Genomic DNA, 7,924 nt, shown 5'->3' on the forward strand with positions numbered 1-7,924 from the left:
TTCTGTAAGTTCTCAGGCTTCACTGTGACCTCTAGTGAGTCACAGTGAAACAATATAAAACAAATTTTAAAGGCTAGTCTGGAAGTTTCGATACAGGATAAACTTTGAGAATGCTTCTGTTTCCAAACTGAAAGATGGCTCACACCTTGGCATGCCCAGTCCCTGTCACAAGATGAGTATGGAATTCATTTCCGGTTTCTGTGACATGGTGAAAAGATCCCTTTGTGTCTCTACAGCAGGATCTGGAACATATGTGTACTTGGAACAGTCATGAAAATACACTGCGCTGACAACCTGAAGTCAGAAGCCCCACAGCTCCCATCAGCACGTCCTAGCTTACACACCTTGGGACTCAGCTGCACGTTTGTGTAGAGACTGTGGCCTTTCTGACTGGTAGCCAATGGTCACATCACACAGGAAGCTAAGACACAGCTGCCCTGGGGGATACAGATTGCTGAGACACTTCTGAGACTATTTGGTGATTCTGCTGAACTGTCTACAGAAAAGCAGTTTTAAATGGCTCGCTGGAACCTTTCCAAGTTTCTTTCCATAGGACTCATTGCACCATGGTGTCTATAGCCCAACTCCCTCCTTACTTCCTCTTTCATGGACATTTTTTTTCCAAGTAAAATTTTTCTTGTGCAATATGCACTCCATTTTGGTGTTGACATCCCCAAGGATTCAGATTAAGATGCCTGTCTTAGCCAGTAACCTACTTAAGATAATAATTTTCAAAGGACACACCAAATAACTTATAAAATTTAGCTGAAAATAGCATTTCCTACTTATTAATTGCAGAACATAATGATGTTATTATATTTACTAGAAAAGGACATATTTACAGGAAGGATACTTTGTATTTGTTGATTTGTTTATCTTATAACTTTATTATTTTTAACATTCTAATTAGCATTCATTAATTGGACAGGATAACAGGTTTCATCTTAACGTTCTCACACACGTATGTCATGGTTTTTGATCATGTCCACCCCTGTGACCCTCTCATCACAACCCCTTCTCCTCCCAATCAGTTATCACCTCCCTTCCAGTTCCCTCTCAGCTCCCACATAATTTTTTCTTGACTCTACATCTAAGAGTACAAAAATACAGCCCTTATGCCGGGCAGTGGTGGAGCACGCCTTTAATCCCAGCACTCGGAAGGCAGAGGCAGGCGGATCTCTGGGAGTTCGAGGCCAGCCTGGTCTACAAGAGCTAGTCTAGTCCGGGACAGGAACCAAAAAGCTATGGAGAAACCCTGTCTCAAAAAAAAAAAAAATACAGCCCTTGTCTTCTCAGGTTTCTTATATCGCCTAACAGGGTGATTTCCAATACTTCTCCTGTCTGTCAATGCTATTCTTCTTCATTGATCCACTGAGCATGGGCATGTTTACATTGTCATTCACATTGTGGTTCAGTAACTTGGTCATTCTAAATAGCACCCTGATAAGCATGGGCGTGTAGCTGCCTCTGGTGTGTGCTGAGCTTCATTCCTCTGGGTCTGTATCCAGGTGTGGCCTAACTTGGAAGTGGAGCTACATGATATTCGAAAGTTTTTACACAGCAAGCAAATAAGCAGAATAAATGGGCAGTGAATAAGAATACACAAACAAATAAGAAGGGAATGCACAGCCTAGAGCATGGGAGAAGGTATCTGCTGTTCATCTGTCAGAGGACTGATACCCAGATACATACAAACCAAAAACCATAAAGGTAATTCAGTCAGTTTCTAAACTATTTTTCTATTTCTGTGACCAAACACTACAACCTAGACCACTAATAAAAGAAAGCATATAATTTAGCTTATGGTTTCAGAGGTTAGAGTACGTGAGGGCAGAACAAGGGCGTGAAGGCAGGAACAGTCAAGAGCTCACATCTTGATCCACAAGCAGAAGGCAGAGGGAGGACACTGGGAATGACACATACGGTTTTAGAAAGTTTGAAACTTTCCCTCACTGATAGACTTCCTCCAGCAAGGCCACACTTCCCCCAAACAACCATCAGGTGGTTACCCAGTATTCAACTCTGAGTCTATGAAGGCCATTTTCATTCAAACTACCACAATCACTTAAGAAGCAGACTAAATAGTTATCTGTGAAAAGAAGAAGTATCAACGGCCAGCAAGCACAGTTTTTGCCACCAGAGAAATGCAAGTCAAAGCTACACTGAAATTCCATCTCAGTGCAGGCAGCACGGCCAATACCGTAGCTACTTTTCTGCTACTGTGCTAGATGCCCTGAACACAGTAACTCAAGAAGGGGTGTGTTATTCTGCTTTATGACCCTTCGTGTGTGGGAAGTCAGGGTGGCAGGGGTCACATGGCATCTGCAATCAGGAGCAGAGTGCAGAGGATGCTGGTTCTCAGCCTGAAGACTCCATTCATCCAATCCAGAGCCAGTGATAGAGGTTCAGGGTAGGGTTTGCCATCCTCATGAACTCAATCAAGGTGATCTCCTATAGCTTTGCCCAGAGGCCCATTTCCAGGTGAGTCTAGATTTTGTCACATTGACAATTAACATTAAGAATTGTAGCTGATGCCAAAAAAAAAAAAAAAGAAAAAAAAAAACAAGCAATAAGAAACACTGGCAGAGACGCTGGGTAATAAAAACACCAATAGCAGGAAGATAAATTAGTTTAGCAACAAAACTAGAAAAAGAAGTACTGTATGACCAGTTATACCCTTCCTACATGTGTACGTGAAGGAATCAAAGTAGGTTCACAACAGAAAACCACCACATAACCATGTTTATCAGAGTGCTATTTACAACAGCCACGAGAGTGGCTGAATCATTCTGGGTGCTGATAAATGCATAACCAAGTTAAGAAAACACCATGTACACACGTGGAAGTGTTATTCAGCCAAGAAGAACATCAAAACCTCATCATCTGAAGAAAATTAGATGGAATTAAGTTGATTGTCTTCAGTGAAATAAGCCAGATGTGGAAACACTGGTCAGATATTTTCTCTTGTAGGTAATAATTGTATGGAAAATGCTTTTTCATAGATGTAGAATAGCAGTTATTAGAGACTCACCAGATAACACTATTAGCCTGTGAACAATTTACTGTATCTTGAAATGGGATCAATTTTATAAGCTCTGAACTGCTTTGAGGGAATAGATACTCAAGACCGACCCAGCCACTACTTTTTCTGTTGGCCATTCTACTCTAGCCCCAAGACAGGAAACTCTCCCATCTCACAGGGATGTGAGGGGCAGAGGGAGTAGGCACAGGGTGAACAAGGGTGGCAACGGGTAGCAGGCCACAAACAGGACACATTTGCCTGTATATGGAGCTATCAGAGGGAAACCCACCAAATGCACAATCCACGTGTCTTAATGAAAACAGTAAAAAATGAAACACTTTTATTTCTGCTTCATTTAGCGTTTATGAGAGTCACGCTTCCTGCGCCTTCTGCATCTGGCACCCACCGCTTTGCACAGCTGTGGCCTGATAGTTCCTGCAGTTTCTCTTTCTTTCTTTGACCTGAACTGGGGAGCCCGCTGAGAGTGTTCCTTCATGCTCACTTAACTGCCTGAATACACAAACCATTCCCCTTTTGCCAAGATTCGTTACACTGGGAGACTCCTGTGGAACAATGTTGAATGAAGGAAGGCATGACTCGCATACATTGAAGTCCTGTGACCTCACAAGCAAAGTTTGTTGGGTAAGAAAGGTCTCTGTCCTGGTCTCCAATACCAAAGCTGAGCAGCAGTTGCGGTAAGTGTGTTCAGTGCTGGAGCAGATGCTGACCACCCTAACATGGTTCTGTGAGGGAGAAGGGAGTTGAGTCCATGCCATGTGTCAGTGTAAATAGCCCTTGTCCCCCTCTCTTCAGTGGACAAACATTGTCTTACTAAGAATTCTCTGAGGGCCTGTGAGATGGGGATAGAGTTGATGACTCCCGGGCCTGATGACCTTTGCTCAATCTCTGGGGCCCACAGGAAGAAAGGAAAGAACCAATCATTCACAATCATTCATTCATACACAATTGTCTCTGACTTCCACCCAATGGGTATGTACCACCAGGAAATAAATGTAAAGAGAATTTAAAAAAAAAAAAAGATTTCTCTGGAAACAAATGATCCAAATGACTAGAGCTAAGCTGTTAAACTTTTATACAAAATATTTCACAGTCAAGTCCAATGCTGGTGGCTTGACCAATGCTCAACTACAGTATCTTGGGTTTTTCAAACGGTGCCCAGGCGCATTGTGCTAGTGATGTTTTCAAAGAGGTGACAGTCAGCCTTCCTGTTCCTGGGTACAGAGAAGCTTCACAAAATGCTTTCAAAATAGGGGGCAAAAATGATGTTTCTGTAACTAGTGAGTATATCGACTGAGAATAGATAAAAAAGATCCCAAGGAAAGTAGAGATTTGTATGCTCTCCCTCCAAAGGCATCTGGTGGTATTTGAAGAGGCTGTAAGGAGACTAGAAGAAACACAGACAACAAACAAATGGAGCATTTTCATGTAATAAGACTCCTTTAAACTGAAGGAAAAGAGACACTCAAAACAGCCAAATCCAATAGACTGTTTTTCATTTCTCTTATAAAAATTTTAACAGATCTGGAATCCTATTCTGACACGGTAGATTTGGACTGCCTTTTGTTTTAAACAGTTTCTGTGCAAAATAAAGGCTCAATGTAGGGTTGAATCCCCTGTGCTTTAGAGGGTGTTAGTGGATCTACATATATGCAAAGAGTATGATTGATAGGCAACACGAGTGCAAAACAAGCCCAGAGATATAGAGTAGGCTGACCTTTAGTGTCACGGAGCCTCTGAATATGTGCTGCAGCTGCTCAGTAAGATCCTCATTGAGAAGACGTCATCACCACAGCCCACCACGCAGAGAGCCGGCTTGATCCGTCAGAGCCAGAAGCCTGAATAGATTATACTCTTGATTTACTTCAGCTTTGCCAGTGTAGGAGAAGGGCAATCACATGGCTCTAGTCAGTTCAGCAAAGTATCGCATTACAAAGGAAGAAAGAGGGCACTGTGAAGAAATGAAATGAAGCCCCAAAAGATTAGTGTACTTTCATGCTTGGAGTAGGGTTCACAAGAGTCCTCTGCACCTCAGTCCTCAGGCTTTTGTGGAAACTAAGTCAACCTTGAGAAATGAACAGATGGCAGCAGTTACCATTAGAGAGCGGGAGCAAAGAGGAGGCAGGACAGAAATTAAGAAAGCGGTAGCCATGTCAGTCAGAGTACAGGGAACGCTTCCATTAGGGTAGTTATCGGTTAAAATTATCTATCATATATTTCAAAATGATGAAAGAGTATAAATTTCCCCAAACATAAAAGGATATGTTACTGATTAAGCAAAAAGGTTTGTTATCCTGATTTGAGCATTATACATTGTATGCATACATTAAATTTCCATAATGTGCTCCACAAAGAGGCACAGATATTATCTGAAGAATAAGTAAATATATTTTAAAAGGAGAGGTTTTAACCCCACAAATGAAGGCATCGTAAAGATATGTGTTAATCTCTAGGAACAACTTGGCCTTGTTATTCTTTTCCTATTATGGAGGGAACAATTATGGGAATGTAAGAGCATATCTCCTTGGTAAGGAGCCGGCAGGGTTGGGTTGATCTATTCCCATCACTTGCCTATCGTTCTAGCTGTGTCGTTCCCAGGCATCAACCTCAATCCTCTGAAAAGAACTGTTTGGATCAATGCTTTCCACTGACATGTTACCCACAGATGTCAAGCTGAGTTATCCCAGAGGTAGGACTGGCATAGTGATAAAATAGCAAATTGGGGTTTAGCGATGCTCCCTAGATAAGTTGCTCAGGCACCTATATGGATGAAGGTGATATGTGTACATCTAAACACTTTATAAATTACCAGGACAGTCTAAAGAAGCTGTCAGTATTACTTACTTTTCTGCTGTTGTGGTAAGATGACATGGGGAGAAAAGTTCGGGAAGAGAGGGTTTGACTTCCAGTTCCCAGAGATACACTCCATCACGGTGAGAAAGGCAGGCATGAAAGCAAGAACATGAAGCCAGTCTGTTCCATCAGAAAGCAAAGAGATTACATTTTACTGCACACAGGAAGTAAAGAGAGAGAACAGGAAGTAGATTCGGGCTCTAAAGCCACAAACTCCACCCCCTACAACAATGTACTTCCCCCAGCAAGGTTCCTTCCACATAATTGAAAGTTGCGTAACCTCCCCAAACAGCACCAACAACTAGGGAGCAAGGATTCAAACACATGAGTCTGTGAGAAATTTCTCATTTAAATCACAATGTAATCCTTAGTGTGGGGGTTGTGTTGGGGGTGTGCACACCTAGGAGTGTGCACACGTGTGCAGATGCCAGTGCAGGCCCGAGGTCAATGTGGTATCTTTCTCAATGGCTCTCCTCCTTAGTTTTAGAGATAGGGTCTCTACCTAAAGCTGGATCTCCCTGGGTCGCATAGGCTGACTGGTCAGTGAGCATTAGGAAGCTTCCCATCTCTGCCTCCTCCAAGTCCTGGACAGTGTGTGCTTCCATGCCCAGCCTTTAACACGGATGTTGGTGGTTTGAGCTCAGGGCTCCTGCTTGTGCAGCAAGTTCTTTGCCAGCTTCTGTAATCAGTTTCTATTTGCTTTTCCTGTTATTCTCATTTCTATTTTACAAGGCTCTTTCTGAAAAAAAAAAATGAAGAAAAGAAAATACATTGGCCTTTCAACAAAATACATTATCATTGAAAACACTCTCAATGACTTTGTCAAGAAAAAGGCCCCCTCAGATCCTTTCTCCTGCAGATGCAGAGGCACTTAAAAAGCCGAGGCAGAAAAAAAAAAAAAGCATATAAAGAAAGAAAATTGGTATCATTTTGTATTTGTTTTTTCAATGGGAAAAATAATTATTCTTATTCAGTTGCTCGCAGAAATGCCATCATTCTTAATTTTTCATTGTTTCTTCTTCTGACATAACTCAGCCAAATGACTTCATTCTATTCTCCTCTCCCCGCCTGACAATTTTCTAAGCTTGAGCTGTCTCAAGGATAATGACTCAGCCTAGTCTGGTGCTTGCTGGAGCCCTTCCTCCCCGAATGAGATGTGGTTCCAGCATCATCTCAGCCTGTGTCTTCCAGACAAAGGAGCAACTTTCATAATAGCGCAGAAATAACCACCACTCTCCACATTTTTTTTTTTCAGAATCGAGGTCTCATGTCTTATCCTGTTTTAATTAAGCAATAAGTTCACTGTCAAGAGCAATTAGAGTTTTGAAGGTCAACATTTGCTTAATTAAAAACTTGAAAGGGGCTTGTCTTGTTCACCTGTTCTGAAAGCACTAAGGGACCTTTAACAGGTGAATAGGGACTCAAAGGAAACCAAGGCATGGTCACATTGGGCGATCAACAGACACTGGAAATCACACTCCTGTCCCCTCTCTGGCAGCATTGACCTCCTCAGAGGCCCAAGGTTGGATCCGTAAATTGAATGTGTGGCATCATGACCCCAGACAGTCAGCAGATAATGGATTCAAAGTGCTGTAAAATGGCAAAGAATTTCAGCAGTTGTCAGGTTTAAGCAGGCGGGAAACAAACGGTCCACAACGTTAGACTATCATAAGAGGTTCAGCTGTGAGGTCTCATGCGACTTGATCTGGATAATCAAGCCGAATCATTGAGGTCATGCTGTCTAAGCTATGCTTCAGGTGGGCTGGGGGTGGGGTTGCATGGTACACACTAAAGCAATCACATGAAGTCAAGATCCTGGTCATTCTTTGGAGGCAATGAACCCACTAGGGCTGGATTTCCAAGTGTCAGGCCCATTGAAGCCTGAGCGATCTAAGTACTTCCTAGGAGTGTGGTTAGAAGCACAAGGCCCAGAGTGGCTGCTGGAACCTCTGAAGTCAAACCCTAGTCTCCCCCTGACCTTTGAGACCATTGGAACTAAAGTCCCCATGTCTCACACAGGGTATTAACTTA

This window comes from Chionomys nivalis, chromosome 7 (genome assembly GCF_950005125.1).
Source record: "Chionomys nivalis chromosome 7, mChiNiv1.1, whole genome shotgun sequence".
NCBI classification, from domain to species: Eukaryota; Metazoa; Chordata; class Mammalia; order Rodentia; family Cricetidae; genus Chionomys; species Chionomys nivalis.